The sequence below is a fragment of the Anastrepha obliqua genome, chromosome 2 (assembly GCF_027943255.1).
Source record: "Anastrepha obliqua isolate idAnaObli1 chromosome 2, idAnaObli1_1.0, whole genome shotgun sequence".
Classification (NCBI taxonomy): Eukaryota; Metazoa; Arthropoda; class Insecta; order Diptera; family Tephritidae; genus Anastrepha; species Anastrepha obliqua.
In genome coordinates, this window is record NC_072893.1 from 46,060,381 (window position 1) to 46,077,475 (window position 17,095).

Here is a 17,095-nt window from a genome sequence, read left to right on the forward strand (position 1 = left end):
GTACACATGATGAAGAATTTAATTCCACATAAAACATTTTTTTTCAAGAACCCCTCTTCAACGTAATCTTCAATAATTTTTCATCTGTTTAGTTTTTTTTGAAGTGAAACTTCTTAGGCGCCGATGGACGAGCGAGAATCGAGAGTAAAATTTCCAGGCCATGCAACGTTTTGGGCATTTTCGTTCCGCGGGAGAGAAAACAGATGTAACATAGAGGGTAGAGGAAAAGGAGAGAGAGAGCTATACCTTATAAATATCTTAGGTACACTTTCGGCTATTTTTCAAGAGTTTTCCTTGTGGTTGCTAATTTCTAGTGAGAAATAACACTGCCTACTTTTTGGCGCTTGTTTCTTGGTGCAAACTTGTAGGAAATATATTTTTGGTGCCTACTTTTTGGGGCTGCGGTCCTGGAATCGCTGCGTTTCTGCGGGTGATAAACGCTCGGAGTAGTGCGCGTTGTTGCCACGGTTTGTGTCCGGTGTTTACCTACACCGGTCGACCCTTTTCCGTTTTTTGTAAATTTTGTCTATTTGTATTCTCTACAAATGTTGTGAATTTATTGAGATATACATATATTCTTTTCTTTCTCTCTCTCTCTCTCTCATTATCTCTCGGGTCACTCCGTATTTCTTTGTCTGCCTTGAAAGTTTCACTTCTGTTAGGCTACACGCACTTGTTTGCATCCAATTTTTTTTTTGTATTTAATTTCTTTTTGTATTTATTTTTTGTTTTATATTTAATTTTTTTTTTACCCTAAACAGTGCCCAACAAATAATTCAAACATTTTTTATAAATGTACCTTTTTTAGCTTAATAGATCATTATTTTTTTATCATTTATAGTTTGTTAGTTTTTCCTAAACAAATACTTGCAAATTGGGCTTACCTTTCTTTGTACTGACGACCTATTTCTGAAGCTGCTTTCTTAGTGTTGTTTATTAGTTTATCTTTCTGCACAATGTTTAGTATCTGCTATTCGATAACCGGTTTTGTCGTTTATGGTGGATTTACTTTTTTTGCACTTATGTTTTATTTATTTTTTGTTTTTTTTTGTTTTGTTTGTGTTTTGTTTTTTTTTGTTTTTGTTTTACACGAAAGCTGAAAGAAAATAATGAAAACAAGGTGTTGTCATAGTTTCTTTTTGTTTCTCTTTAAAGCCAAGTAATTTGAGTTATCGACGCAGTTAAGTGTTGCAGTTTTTACGATGTTTGTTTTTTTGTGAACTTAATGGCACGTTTACACGTAACTGCACTTTTATGAAAGGAAAATACAGCGTAATAAAAATTGAACAAACTTGCAAGCAGCTAAGCAGGTAAATTCGAATTTTCCAAACGTGCAAAGCACTAAGATTCAAATACCACGACAATTAGAAGGGGAAAGCTGTATGTATAAGCAGCTAATTGCTTTACAATACAAGAATTTTCAACAACGCCAGCAACGAGCGCATTTAACTTCGTTTGATTTCATTGTTATTTTTTCATTATCCATTGCAACCTAATAACAAATAAAATCACTTTACTGATAAATTCCATGAACACAAACACTTTGAAATCGTTCAATATCTTTCTATACCTTATCAGTCTCTCACACTTTCGAATCATATGAACAGGTGATAACGATAATGTTTACTGTTATCTACACACACCACAGAAACCAATGCCTCGACAATTTCCTAAATCGCATTGGAGATAAAATTCCGCAATTTCTAACAGAAAGGGTGGCGAGCTTTAACGAGTTCATGGAAGTTACACACGTTTTTTTTGTTTTTTTTTTTGCAATGAAGCGGAATGCGTCATAAAATGCTGGTGATTAAACTGGTCACAAATTATTCTTCAATACAGTAACTTCCCTTATAGGGCTAAGGCTAGGTTTGTGGCAGACAGTCGATAATAGCTTAGCATGACTGCATACATAAATGGCAAGCGATGTGTATATAACGGTGTTGATAACTGCAGTTTACTCGTAAATTGCTTGCATATTTTTGCATACCAAAGAATTTGGTATTGGCGACTATGCTAAAATTTCACTAGAAATAGTAAGTTATTGAGCAGGAATTAGCAGAGCGAATGTCAAATAATTTTCTAAAAATGTCTATCAGAAATATTTTCCACCCGCTGTTGTACGGCACGGACGCCATAGCACCTGTACTAATGTATGGCACACCAGCATTTAGAATGAAGATTTTTTGTTTGATATCAACTTGACGTACTTGAAGCAGGTTTTGTCTAAAGCCTGTATATGATTGATAACTTTCATTCAATGAAAAATTCTGCTCAGTTCGTTCTAACAAGAAAATAATATTTTTGGAAATAATCGAAAACCTCAGATCATATGACAAATCATCTGGCAATAGGTATTGTATTCTCAACTGAGCTCTAATGTTACAGCAAATTTTCATGATAAAAACCTTTTTGTTCTTCCAAAAGCTTATTAAATTCTCAGACCTATACATTTAAAGGTTAGTTTATGCATCCTTCAAAATTTGCACTCTGGTTTAAGGTAAAGCGAAGTTAATTAGCGCAATGTAAATAAAGAACAGCTGGTTTTGCTGGACTTCAAAATATTTGAAGAAAATGGCGGATATTTACACCAGGCTTGCCGTAGTTTTGGAACTAGAAAATTCACATATGTTTGTGTGAGAGATGAAAGTTGAGGCGGCGAAAAGAGTCAAAGGGTACCTAAAAGTTAAGAATAATCAGTTGGTTTAGCAAGGTTCAGTTTTTTGGTTAAATTAAAAAAATGGCTACGCGGTTCATCGAAACGAATGGAATCTAAATATAGGATTGTCTTCTTAAGAACTCCCGCTCCCGCCAGATATCACTTACTTAGGGTAACCAAAAAACAATTGGCACGAGATATACTACACAGACCGATAAAATAAGCTGCTGTATTACACAATATTCGGGATGAAAATTGGAGTTCAATAGTCTACATATAAAGAGAGTTTCAGAGACATATAAGAGTTTCAGAGACTATTCTAAAGGAAGCATGTCCCAAAAGTTGAAGGTTTGACGGCTTTTCATTAGGAGAAATTTCCTCTTCAGAAGGGTGAGCTGTAGCATACTATATAATCGAATACGGTATGAACTCCCGATTTCTCAACTAAAGGGTTTCCCAATAACAGGTGTTATCTATCGCTATCGAGAGATGATTAACAATTTTTTATAGCCGGCATTGGATGGTATTGATCTGGACAATGTTTATTTTCAACAAGACAGCGTTACGTGCCACACAAGCAATGAAATCATTGATCTTTTACCCGAAAAGTTTCCGGACCGTGTTATCTCTCGAAGAGGTGATCACAATTGGCCACCAAGATCTTGTGATTTAACACCTTGTTACTTTTTTCGTTGGAGCCACGTGAAAGAGAAGATCTACGCCAACAGCCCAGGGTCGATTCAAGACTTCACAGATGGAATTCGTGTGGCTACCAAGGACATAGGGCAACCACTTTACAATTCGGTTATGAAAAATTTTATAAAAAGGATATTGTCCTGTAAGTGTGGTCGTGGTGGTCATTTGCCTGATGTTATTTTCCACTATTAACGGCATACCTTCCTATTTATAATAAAATAAACATCCGATCATTTATATTAAAAAATAGCATTTTTCTTTGAATATCAAAATTACACCTCTTCTTGGAAAACCCTTTACTACGAAGAGGTGAAGAGCAATAACATTGCTAGGGAGCTGTGAAAACACCTCTTGGTAAGCAATGGAATGGCATGAAAAAGCTCCTCATAAAAAAACCATCTGCCATTCAGAGTCGACTTAAAACTGTAGGTCCCTCCATTTGTGCGAAAACATCAGGACGCACACCAAAAATAGGTGGAGAAGTTCGGCTAAACATCCATAAAGGGTGTAAGCGCCAATTACTATTTATATAAATATTTTCTTATTGGGTGCAAAATTAAAAGCTTTCGTTTAGTGGTTTTACTTTGCTTATTTATTTTAAAGAAATGGTTACCAATAGAACAGAGAGAAGTGTGCAAGGATGATGGACCGCAAGGTTTGACTAAATTGTGAGAGCAACTTCGGCTGCCAAGTCACATGCCGAATACTTACTGAATTCTGCCGGCTCATTTCACTCGTATTCGCACGCTCGCCCAATCAGTCGTTGTTCAAATGTAAATCAGATGTCATTGATTGATTTTTACTTATACCACCAACACAATCGCAGTTTTGTCGTAAACAAACCGCTGTCACATCCCCTATTGCATCAGCAAATCAGCTGATTCCATCAAAATTGCTGAGAACGGATAAGGCTCTATTCTGTCCACCGTGCGTTCTAGGCAAGCGAATATGTTTCAAGCCACAAAACTTCACGCATTACTCGATGAAGGTACATGTGAACCTCAAGAACTTGCAGATTAATGGCATTTACAGAACAAGTAATTCTGAAAAAATCGAAATTATTAAGAATTATTAAAAGGCAAAAATGGACACGAATTAATACCAAGAAACGGTCAAAAAAGTAAAGGAGTTTTGCACTAAATTGAAAGTTTCTGTACCAGGAAAGAACAAAAATTCTTTAAAAATTGTCCAGCAAAGTAATTGACGTCCACATCAAGAGGTAATACTCGTATACGATTCGCTAGAGAGGTTCACAATTACGTTCTGGATATTGTAGCAGGTTAAAGTCCTACTTATCCAGAATTGATCCCGACATACCAAATACCCCGCACGACACTAACAACCATTTCACATGCCCCACTTATCTAACACCCCTCTCCCTCTGGACCAAATCTGTCGAAACAGCATGTTTCCTGGGCCTACCTTTAGATGAGCTAGACGAAGACGACCAGTATACTCTACACTGACGGGGCTTGTATTACTGATACAACAACAACAACGTCCAGGTGTTCCTAGTTTCAAATGTTACTGTCTGTGATAGAAATTGAGGCTGTACAATAAATTATGTTCTTACATTTTTTAAACGCGATGAAACCATAACTAGAAATAGGTAGCCGCATTTCTTTGAAAGAAATCAATAGTGGCACACTTCAGAACTCAACTCAAAAGCTACTTTTTTGAAAATTAGCTGAGAACAAAAGTATCATACTAGTAAAAAATTAATTGCATATACTTTTGTTCAATAAATACCCAAAATATTTTCTTTTTAACCAACCTCTACCCTCTCTCCACGTACTTGCAAGCATTTTGAGAAAATTAAAAGATGCTTTCCATTTCAATTCAACCGGGCTATTCGGGTCATGTTCTTCGATTTCGATGTAACTGAAATATGTTGCTCTCTGGTCAAAATAATGAGACACGTATTTTTTTGTTCGCCCGAAAAATTTTTTTTCAAGAGTTATCGGCAATTTTGTTTTTCGGCTCAAACTCGATTTTTTTTAATTATGAATAAGTTCGTGCGGTTTTTTTTCGAAATTTGAATTTCGGATCATTCCCATGGCTTTTAAACGTTTGGAAATGGTTGATTGATCAACTCCCAAAGTTTTTGCAACCTCTTCTTGCGTTTGAGCCGGATCTTGATCGAGCAATTCCTCCAATTCGGTATCCATGAACTTTGGCGGCGCGGCCAAAATCACCACTTTTAAAGCGTGCAAACCACTTCTGGCACGTTCGCTCAGCTAGAGCATGCTCACCATAAACTTCCACCAAGATACGATGACTTTCGGCTGCTTTTTTCTTCATATTAAAGAATTCCCCGCAAAAACACATTATTTGGCACGAAATTCGACATTTTCAAGTGTGGTAAAAATATTGTTGTTTACGCTTCAAATAAAAAACTTATACTGACGTTTGTGCCTTACGACAGTAGCTCTCCAATGAATGTTTGGAAATGTGGATCGATGGAATAATAATCAAGTTACGCCATCTGTTGTAAAACCGCACGAACTTATCCATAGACCTATTATAATAAAAATTGAAATTTTTTCGAAATTCAATATTTCAAAAAGTGTATTTTTGTTTTTTTTATAACTTTTTCCAAATCAAGAGGACACCTCAAACTTCAATTAAGCTGAATGCCCAGTAGCTAAAATGAGTTGTTTTTGAGTAATGAATTTTTGAGTAAAAAACCTGTTTCGCACTTTTTGTTTTTTGCAAAATAAAAAATGTGCAACTACTTTTTTGCAATTGTTTCTGAACGAAGTCGCTCGTGTAAGTAATAACGATTATTTTGAACCCAGAATCATTCAAATCGGCTTTTTTTTGACTAAGTTATGAGTAATTAAAAAAAATTGAATTGAAATGGAAAGCATCAAAAGTTGTGAGCAGTTACTGTTTATACAAAACAGTCAATAAATAAGTTAAAAATTCTACAAAGTTCCAATCGAAGTGCCCCAGCGATTGAACTGAACGGAACAAATTTAAAATTATTGAACCGATCGGTAATCTTTGACTTAATCCATTTTTATGAGTTGTGCGGTATTTTTAGAAAATACACATGGAACAAAGTTTCCCAAGTGAAATGCCGCCACAAAAACTGAACTAACAACAAACACAAAAGTTATTGCCGACAGCGAACAAACGAGAGTGACACATTGAGTCACAAGCACCTTTGCCAATGCCAATGGCAATTGCCCACATTCGGTCTAATTGCTCTAACCACTTCAAAACAATTCGAGCTGTCGGCGAGTGTAGATAAATATTTAGCATTTAGTGGAGATCACTTTGTCATGAGTGAAGCCAGTGACGTCATTGCGGATTAAGTTACTGCGACTGACGAAGTTTTCGTCTGTGATACACATAAATTACACATACTAATACATACATATGTACGTTTGAATGTTTGTTTGTATGTGCATTGGCTTTTTTTGTGCTGTATTGCTTTCTTTCATTTCTAAATTGGTTTGTTATTCTTCATGTTTGAGAATTTTATTTAATTTAAAGCTTTTTTTGCATTCACTTCAATTATTTTTAAGCTAAATTCTGAAGCCGTAAATTCGAAAAACACAACAGCCACGGATAAACAAACCAAGCAAGTTGTATTCGTTGTTACTTTGCTGTTGTTTTTGGCACGATCACACAAGAACACCTGTGTTCAAAATAATAGAAGCGAACTATCAAATTTTAGCTATTTTTTTGTTTGAATTTAATTGTTTTTATTAAAAGTATAGTGAATTCTACAACTATACAACTCAAAACGTCAAACTTGGAACGAATAATACACGAAAATGTTTCCCTTTTTATTTATTGTAGATTCTGGGTACACAGTTTTATAGCCCACTAGTACTATAGTACAAGGTGGCGCAAAATTAATCACCCTATTGAAAGATTTCTACTTTTCACAAATGTCGTCGTACATCAATCATATTTGACACTTGTGAACTGTACATCGGCAGTACATATATGAGCAGACGAGCAATGGAGCTCGTAAGGGTGAAAATAAAGACTCCCATTACTCAAAATTTGAGTAATGTTAATTGGAAAGTTAACTTTTTGGTTTTTATTTAGCAAAAAATGTATGCAAAAACATAGACGGATTATTTAATTTGCGCCACCTAATATAGCAAGACGTAAGTTTCAAGTAGCTAAAAATTGTCGTTGCTTTTTTAAAAATTTGTTTTTTTTTGAGGCGCTGAGCATTTTGACCTACAAAAAGAAAATTCTCAACATCGTATGAAAAACACATTGTAAAAAATCAATTTATAAGCGATTTCTAACTTACACTTTGTGATACAAAAAGTGAATGGATCATAAGCTGCATATCTTGAAGTTTTCTAAGGATTGGAAATTCAAAAGTTGAAAATTGTGTTGTATTTTTTTAATTTTTGTAAGCTTTGTTCAAGGCTCGGAGTTTCGAGTTATATGGTTTTTGCTGTTGATATAAACAAACAATAAAATATAATAAAAAACAGTACATAAAAAAATATATACCAAAAAAAAAAATTTTTTTTTAATGTTATAAAATTTCTATATATTTTTCTATACAAAAGAAAAAATTAAAAGCAAAAAAATGGAAAGCAAAAAATTAATACAAAAATAAAAATATTAAATGCAAAACAATGAAAAGCAAAAAATTAATACAAAAAGAAAAATATTATTATATATAAAAAATAAAATTAAGTACACAAAAAATTAAATATAGGCAACAAAATTAAAAAAAAGCTAGACACAAAAACATTAAATCAAAAATGTAATCCTACACAAAAAAGTTAAATTAAAAACAAAGTAAAAATATAAAATACAAAAACATTTAGTACAAAAAATTTAAATTCAAAACAAATAGGTATATAAAAAAATTTTAATTTTGTGTTACATGTTTTTTGCTGTTGAATGCACTATAATTTTCTAAAAATAAAATTAAATACAAAAACAGTCAATGCAAAAAAAATTAAATACAAAAACCATAAAATACAGAAAAAAATAAATGCAAAAAATATTTGCATAAAAAAAATACAAAATACAAAAAAAAATTGATCCAAAAAAGTTATATCCAAAAACAAACTACAATGAAAATTAAATACAAAAAACATTAAATATATTTATATTTTCATGGCAAAAATACACTCGGAGGTTTGCCATTGCTTCCCGAGAAGCGATCGCTATTAGAAAAATGTTTTTCTTCATTTTGATGGTTCACCGAGATTCGAACCGCAAAATATTATCATAAATACAAAAACAAATAGAATATTCAAAAAAATTTAATAAAAAAAAAATTAAATACAAAAATATAAAATACAAAAAAAATGTAATAAAAAACACAAAATACAAAAATAAATTAAATACAAAAGAAAATATTAAATAAAAACAAAAATTGAATACTAAAGAAATATAAAAGTAAACAAAAAAAATAATAAACAATTTTCTTCATTTTGGTGTTTTACCGAGATTAGAACCGCAAATATTAAATACAAAAACAGAAAAATACACAGTTCAAAAAAACTTAATACAAAAAAACTTAAATACAAAAATATCAAATACAAAAAAATTTAGTACAAAAAAAGATTAAATACGAAAGAAAAACGTATACAAAAAATTAAGTCCAAAAAAAATTATATACAAAAAAATATTAAATACAAAACCAAAAAGTAAATACAAAAGAATAATATAAAATACAAAAAAATGTAATACAAAAACAAAAAATACAAATATAAAGTAAATACAAAAGAAAATATTAAATAAAAAAAATTTAATACTAAATAAATGTAAAATTAAATACAAACAAAAATATTAAAATATTTTCTTCATTTTTGGTGTTTTACCGAGATTGGAACCGCAAATATTAAATACAAAAACAGAAAACTACACAATTCAAAAAAAATTAATACAAAAAAACTTAAATACAAAAATATAAAATACAAAACAAAATTACTCCAAAAAAAATTAAATAGATTAAATACAAAAGAAAAAATGATGCAAAAAAATTAAGTCAAAAAAAAATAATATACAAAAAAATATTAAACACAAAACAAAATATACAAAAATAAGTTAAATACAAAAGAAAATATTAAATACAAAATTTAATATCAAATAAATATAAAATTAAATACAAAAAAAACAAAAAAAAAAATATTAAAACCTTACAAAAAAAATTAAATACAAAACAAAAAAATTAATTCAAAAAAGAAATTAAATAGAAAAAAAATTAAATGCAAAAGAAAAAATTAAATACACAAAAACTTAATTAAATACAAAAAAATAATTTAAACTTGATAATTCGTCACGCTCTTATTATTTAGCACACAACTGTATGTACTTATGCATGAACAACGATCGATTTCAAAAAGTTGTTGAAGGTAGTAGCAGAATATTGCAAAAGAGCGGCCTCCCTCTTCGCTTATGACTTCATTCGATCGTGCATCACGCAAATATTATTTTTTCTTTCTTTTGTCTTCAATATTTTTTTTTTCTTTTTTATTTTTTTTTTATTTTTTTTATTTTTTTTTTTTTTTTTGTTATTTGTATTTCGCTTAATGACATCATCAACACAACTGGTTGATGCTAAATGCGGGTGGTGGCAGTGATCGTGATCGCATTTTGAAATGGCATGGAATGGTGGGGTGTCCCTATAAGTATATAGAACTGTTGAGTTAGCTGCTATTTTTCGTTGTTGTTTTTTTGTTGCTGCGCGAATCACACTCATTTCCTAAGCATGTTTTTCTTACATACATTCACGTTTTTATCAGTGTTTTGTGGTTTCAAATGGCATTTTATTATATTCATTAGTATTATTTTGTGTTTGTGTTTTACGAATTTTATAACAGGAAACAGGCACACGCAAACTAAAGCGTGTTTGTGTATTTTTGAATTGCAAGTTCGGCGCAAATATTTTTTTTTTTTTTTTTGAATATAACCGCACACAAGTGACTACCAAAAATTTCACGAACGTACACAAGTGACTCGAATTTCATCAATACACTCAGGCTGTTGAGTTATATTTTTTAAGCATTTTTTCAGTTTGGTTGGAAGTTGATTTTTGCCATTCTCTGCTTTCGTTTAAATATTATAAATCTATATGTTGTTGCCTTTTTTTAATACTTTTTTATTTCTTGTAGTTTTTTTTATTACTTATTTGACAACAACATTCACAAACATGTTTTGTCAGTTTCTCATTTCTGCGTCAAAGTCGAGGTTATTGCACACAGCTGAGCTTAGAAGCGCGCGCGCGAAAAAGTAACAACACAAAAATACAGTCATCAGCCATCAACAACTTGCGCACCGGTTCACCTTCACTAACAAACAACTCATTGTTTTTTTTTTTATTATTATTTTTGCACAATTAACAACACTAGCGCCCGTTGGCTTTGCATACGCTCACCATGTACATATATATATATAAATATGTACGTACATAAATACATATGCATTTGTTTTCATACACTCCGCTAATAATTTTTCAATTTTACCAAAATATATTTTTTAACGCACCTTTATATTTTCGCTTTTTACCCTTTCAACTTTGCCTTTTGCTATTTATCCTCAAACTAGAATTCTACCTCTTCAATTCCAATTACTCAGGTATTTCACTCGACCGCATTCGTATTCAGTACACCCAACACGTTTGGCGTTTGAAAAACAACTGACAACATAACCAAATGCACACAATGCGGGTTTGCTCGCTAGCTAACTGGCTGGCTGGCTGCCGTGAGCGCTGGGAGCAATAGCAACAGAAGTAATGTAAGCGCTACAGTCACTCAGGGTTGCCGTCGCCGTCGTCGTCATACACCACTGGTGCTCACTTTGCCGGCATTTGGCTCAGGCAACGCAGCGTCAACGCATTCAGTCAATTGCGAAAAGGTGACTTCAGATACATTTTGACTCTGCTGGCAGCAGCGCACAGTGGTGTGAGTGTATTCAGAAATGTGCGAAAAGAAACGCGTGTTTTCATAAACTCAAAGTGGAGCTGAAGTATGTACATAGGTCACTGGTGTTTGTTCTACCGAAATCAAGATAACTTTCATTAAATCAAGGGTTAGGTGTGTTTTCGGAAGCAAAAAACAGTTGCTGTCATAAAATTCACTCAAAAGGTTTCGAAATGGAGTTCATCTGCTCCAATGTGTATCAGCAGGCAATCGCTGTGATCAACTCAATTTGTTTTCTCAAACCTAACATGAATTTTTTGTCAGGCAAAGCTCTTTTTCGGCCTTAACTCGACAATAACGCTGCATATGTTGGCTTCTAAGTCACAGGTTTAAACAGCTGACGCACGTTTCGTGTTTTGTTTCACTGTCAAACATCTTCAGTTTGGTCTATAATTTAACCATGAATCGTTTTACAAACGAACAACGCTTGCAAATCATTGAATTTTATTATAAAAATGGGTGTTCTGTTAAGAAAATTTAAGATCCATTTTTTATCGAAAAATTGTTTTCAGCGACGAAGCTCATTTTTGGATCAATGAGTACGTAAATAAGCAGAATTGTCGATTTTGCAATGAAGATCAGCCAGAAGAATTGCAAGAGCTACCAATGTATCCAGAAAAGGTCACAGTTTGGTGCGGTTTATGGGCTGGAGGTATCATTGGACCGTACTTCTTCAAAGATGCTGCGAATCGTAACGTAACTGTGAATGGTGAGCGCTACCGTGAAAAGATATCCAACTTTTTTTTGCCCAAAATGCAAGAGCTTGACTTGCATGCTATGTGGTTTCAGCAGGACGGTGCCACATGCCACACAGCACGCGTAACAATGGATTTGTTGAGAGGCGAGTTCGGTGAACATTTTATTTCACGTTCGGGACCTGTCAAATTCGGGCCACCCAGATCGTACGATTTTTTTTGTGGGGCTTTGTTAAAGCTCATGTCTATTCAGACAAACCTGCTTCAATTAACGCATTGGAAGACAACATTAAATCATTTATATGTGAGATACCGGCCGAAACATTGGAAAGAGTATGCCAAAATTAGACTAAGCGGATGGACGATTTGAAGCACAGTCGCGGTCAACATTTGCATGAAATAATCTTCAAACATTAAATTATATGGACTGTACTATCGATTTAAATAAAAATGTCATGCATTTTTCTGAATTTTACGTGTGTTGTTTTGAAAAACTTTCCTATAGCTCTTAAAAAATCACCCGATACATGATATATTTTATGGTATCCAAACAAGGGGTTTTCTAAAGTAAAAACATTTAAGAGAGTGCATTTTCTTGTGGCGCCATCTCTAGCTAACAGTATGCATTCAAAATGGAATGATCTTCGATGGCCTCAAGCGGAGCTATTTTAGCTAAGTTGATTTTGCTCGTGAAAGTCTACCATATATGTTTTTTGAGCCTGCTAGGTGGCGTTCTGGTTGAAGTATTTTTAAAGATTGGATTTGCAGTGTGTAATGAGCTGTAATTCCATATTTTTATCGAAAACTTTAGTATTTTTTGGCATAAACTTACATGCATATATGATTTTGACTTGCGAGTTTAATTTGCTCTAACTCGAGAAAATATCCATGCAATGATTTATTACGATTTTCGACGTAGATTATCGAGGCAGTAGTGCACTGATCAACTTACCTCGAATTTTAGCGTTGAATCACTACACTTAATGGTCCGAAAACGATTGTTTTGCCAAAAACTATCGATTGACAATGCAGGATTGTCATGTGATATATCGCGAAATAGAGGCATCCCTAGGTATTAGTGGGTCCAGCATGCATTCAATATCGCTTAAACATTTGGTCCTAAACAAGAATTATGCCCGAATTCTGTAAGCAGTCTCAAGTCACTAATTGAGACTTTTCGTGGTGAAATTTGATTTTGAGACTAGTTGCAATTCAGTAAGCAATCTCACATCATTAGTCTCAAAAAATAGTCACTAATTAGTGATCTACTTCTGAGCAGCTCACAAAACGAAAAATATGGAAGAGGAATTAATTATATTACAATATATATATTGCAAAAAAAGCGCGAAAAAGAAGCGAAGTAATATGTTTTGGGTAAAAATTTCTTAAGAACACGAATAATTGTGTATTTATTGACGTTTTAGAAACATGCGTAGACGGATTCTGGCAAGTTTACGCAGCACGGAAAACCCATTCCTTCTTCAAGAAGACGTTTTCAGGAGGTTTTTTAGATTCCCGAAATCCTTCTGCTGGGAACTTATTCAAGATCTCAAACCACTTGACAAGTTTGAGCGGAACTCCCAGCTCGTTCATTTCAACGGAATGTATATAGAGATGCAATTCAATATTTATCGATTATTAATTTTGTTTGTCTCAATTGAATTGTTGATAAACCGACTCAGGTAAAAGGTTTATAAAACAAAAATTAAAAACGTTATTTTGTATGAGCTTAGTAATATTCATATTCTTTATGTTTTTGATGAAGAATTTCGCTTGATAAATGAGTTTAAAAAATTCCATTACATATGGAATCGATATGTGAATTTTTGCTCAACTGTTTGACTATCTCTAGCCAATACGTGTTTAGCTGACTGTCTCTATTTATTTTCACCATGATATTTGGTGAAATTCTTGTGACTTTCCCTTACTGAATAGCAAAATCGTCTCAAGTCACAAAAAGAGTCACTAATTTATAATCTCAATTTTAGTGACTTGAGATGAGATTCGCTTACAGAACTCGGGCATTAATCTCGTTTATACCGTTTTTCGGAAAATCTGGTCATGTCGCAACTGCACGATTGGAGGCGCTTAAAAAAGGCAATTCTGAGTGGCATGAGTATGCAACCATTTGTTTGCCAGAAGTTTTCGAAGACGAATCGTCCTTGTGCGATATTTCACGTATCAGCTCACACAAGAATGATTTTAAGCTCTCAAAAGATCGAATTAATATTTTATTCGCCCTATAGCCATAATTTGGAACAAAATGTTCCCGAGCAACAAAAATAAAACGTGAAGCCAGCGTTTTTCAACGCCTCAAGAAGCTGCGTTTTGGAGGTATCCAATTCTGATTGGCAAAAGTGCTTTGGAAATTGATTCGAGCGGGGGCAGAAGTATTTGAAGAACGATAAATCCATTTTCACTGCATTTTACTGGGTTTTCATTATTGAGTGCAAAATATAAAAGACAGCCCTCGAATGTATACAAAATGGCTTCGCTTTAGCAGCACAACTGGCTGAATGTACGAAATTAAATTTTCTGTATTTTTTTTTTTTCAATTCCAGTCCACTGTGCCCTCACCTTTCATCATTTGATGTCGGCGGTATGAAGTTTGAGAGAATTTTCCAACGTTGCTTTGTATCTCGTTACAATGTGTTGGCGACATCAGTTTAGCTGCAACAAAAGCGCGTCTGTCTGCAATTAAATCTGTTGCTTTGTTTTAAGTTGCAAATCCCGGCATTCGCTTCAATTGCTATTTCTGCAGCTGTTAGCCCACACTCGGAGCTCATGGCATCACATTCAAAAGAAAAAAAGCTTATTCACACACATGCATACATACATTTTGATGCTATTGCAACGGTGTTGCTTGTGATGCCTGTGTTGTTGAACGTTTGAGTGTTTGAATGCTTCATAGAAGCTGGTGAATGATGCATTGCATCAGGTCGGCATCACTTGACTCACATTTGAATTGGATTTCCATTTGGATAAGTTTGTTGCATAAACAAAAAATTCAAATGGAAGGTGAAATATTGTAGTAGAAATCCACACATACACTTTACATGCATTAAAAGAAAAAAAGCTGCATTATTTAGTTTCACCGGGAACTGAGACGAGGAACATCATATGATGTTTGCTCTAAAGTTGTTGATGTGGCTTTGTGATATATTGACATGGCGCATTGTAATCGCAACTTCGAAAATAAAAATAAAAAATAACTAGCAAAATGGAAAATGTATGATAATTATAGTCTTGCACTTCTACTAATTGCAAGACACCTTCTTATCGTGGTACCGGTAGAGGAAATCAATTGTGGTAAAAGCGTCTCGCTATTACGGCTTTTAGCACAGATAATCTACCCAACTTGCATTGTCTATTGTTTCAGTGAAAATGCAACTTAAGTAACAAAGGTTCTTGCAACATTGCGCTCAGCACTTAAACGGGCATAAACAGACTAAGTAGGAACTAGTCCACTAGTAAGCGCTTAAACCGCAACAAATGCTTTCGATTGCTTCCGCCTTAGTGATGTTGTTGGCGAACTCGTTACCATCGGCCTTACAGTTGTCAGAATCGTGCACAGCAGTTGCAGTGGACGGGAAGTGCAGGAGGACCTAAGAAAGCACTGAAATAAATGTGTGATGCACTCAAATATTATGACTCATGGAAGAGTGGATGTTTATTTGACTGTCAGACGGTGTAATTAGAGTAGTGTGATCTCTATTAGACCAAACGCCGAAATGTAAGGACAATTTGTGCAAGAAAATCTGAGTCGGTAAAATCATTCTGTACAATCAGTTGTTTAGTTAGTTGTGTAAGCTGCTGGTATGAAGCACTTGACCACCAGTCCCAAGCAGTATAGGCCCAACTCATAGGAACTTCGGCTACGAAGTCTTAGAGGAAGTTTAATTCTGGAACTAAAGGAAACAGCGGCCCCTAAAACTCACTCAAATTTATTATTAGGCGAGTTTCATTAGGGCTGTGGGCGTTAGACGACTCGATATGCCTTGGGCATGGCAGAGGCGCTGCTGAACGCATTAATTTGATTCGCTAAAGAATTAGAAAAAGGTCAGTAGACATCTTTGTAAAATACAGTGGACATGATAGCAATCTGCAGATATTTTCCACTAGTTTGAAAACAGTGAAGAGAAGGCTGGTGCACAACTGCTACCAACCGTCTGCTACCAGTTTTAAGACAGTCACGAAGTAGGTGGTGCAGAGTTAGTTATTTTATGAGACTCTCTAAATTTTTACTGCAGGGACTTAAACACCTTTTTAAAAGCTTCACACTTACATGCTCTTTTGTGCCCTCTACTCTACACTCAACCTCAGCCAAACCCATTCTCTTACTAAACCTAAGATAGAGCTGGGTTGGGCTGAGCGTATGTGATTTCTTTCTGACCACATCCCTCCGATATATCTTATCATTCTTCGTGCATATCATCACAATCGAGAGGAAGGTGTGTAGGAGTTTCCGAGGATTGGTCGCACAAACGGCAAGAGTCAGTGGACCATATCTCGAATCTGTGCAAATCTGCAGTGACCTGTGAGAATGCCCGTAAGCAATCTGAGTTTGTCCTTAGGTAAGGCTATAAGTTACCTTAATATCTTTTAATTTTAGCTCCCAGTAAGGACTTCGCCTGGGGCTTTAGCTCTTCGCTTTTAGCTCTCACTTGGCGTTGTGTTGTGCAGAGCCAAGGAAGGGCTCGGGCCCTATTTATAATGACGCTGTAGCCTCTGCTACTTTCGTAATAGAAAAAGTGGTTTCTAATAGCGGTCGCCCCTCGGCAGGCAATGGCAAACCTCCGAGTGTATTTCTGCCGTGAAAAAGCTCCTCGTAAAAAAATATTTTGCCGTTCGGAGTTGGCTTAAAACTGTAGGTCCCTCCTTTTGTGAAACAATGGTCGGCCAAACTCCCAAGAGGGGTATAAGGGCCAATTATATACCTATATATACATAGTCCAGCGTATATGACTTCAAGTGCCTTCGACCCATCTCCACACCTGTGTAGGATACACTCTTGGAGGTCCCTTTCGAGAGCAGGTCAGGTCCAGCTTACTTTACGGTCCAGTTTGATTCGGATTTTGTTCTCAACTTTAATATCCTTAGCTATGTCGTTTCTGAGTAGCAGGACAAGTGGG

The 17,095-nt window shown here is 34.4% G+C and overlaps 1 protein-coding gene across 4 annotated transcripts in view; it reads right to left on the reverse strand.

Moving 5' to 3' along the window:
- Window positions 1-1,049, reverse strand: part of LOC129237406 (uncharacterized) — a 105,410-nt gene extending 104,361 nt beyond the window's left edge. For all 4 annotated transcript variants that reach the window (XM_054872132.1, XM_054872135.1, XM_054872134.1 and 1 more), the window contains exon 1: window positions 885-1,049. The gene's annotated coding sequence lies outside the window, so the exon portion shown is untranslated. The remainder of the gene's footprint in view (window positions 1-884) is intronic.
- Between the last annotated feature and the right edge of the window lie 16,046 nt (window positions 1,050-17,095).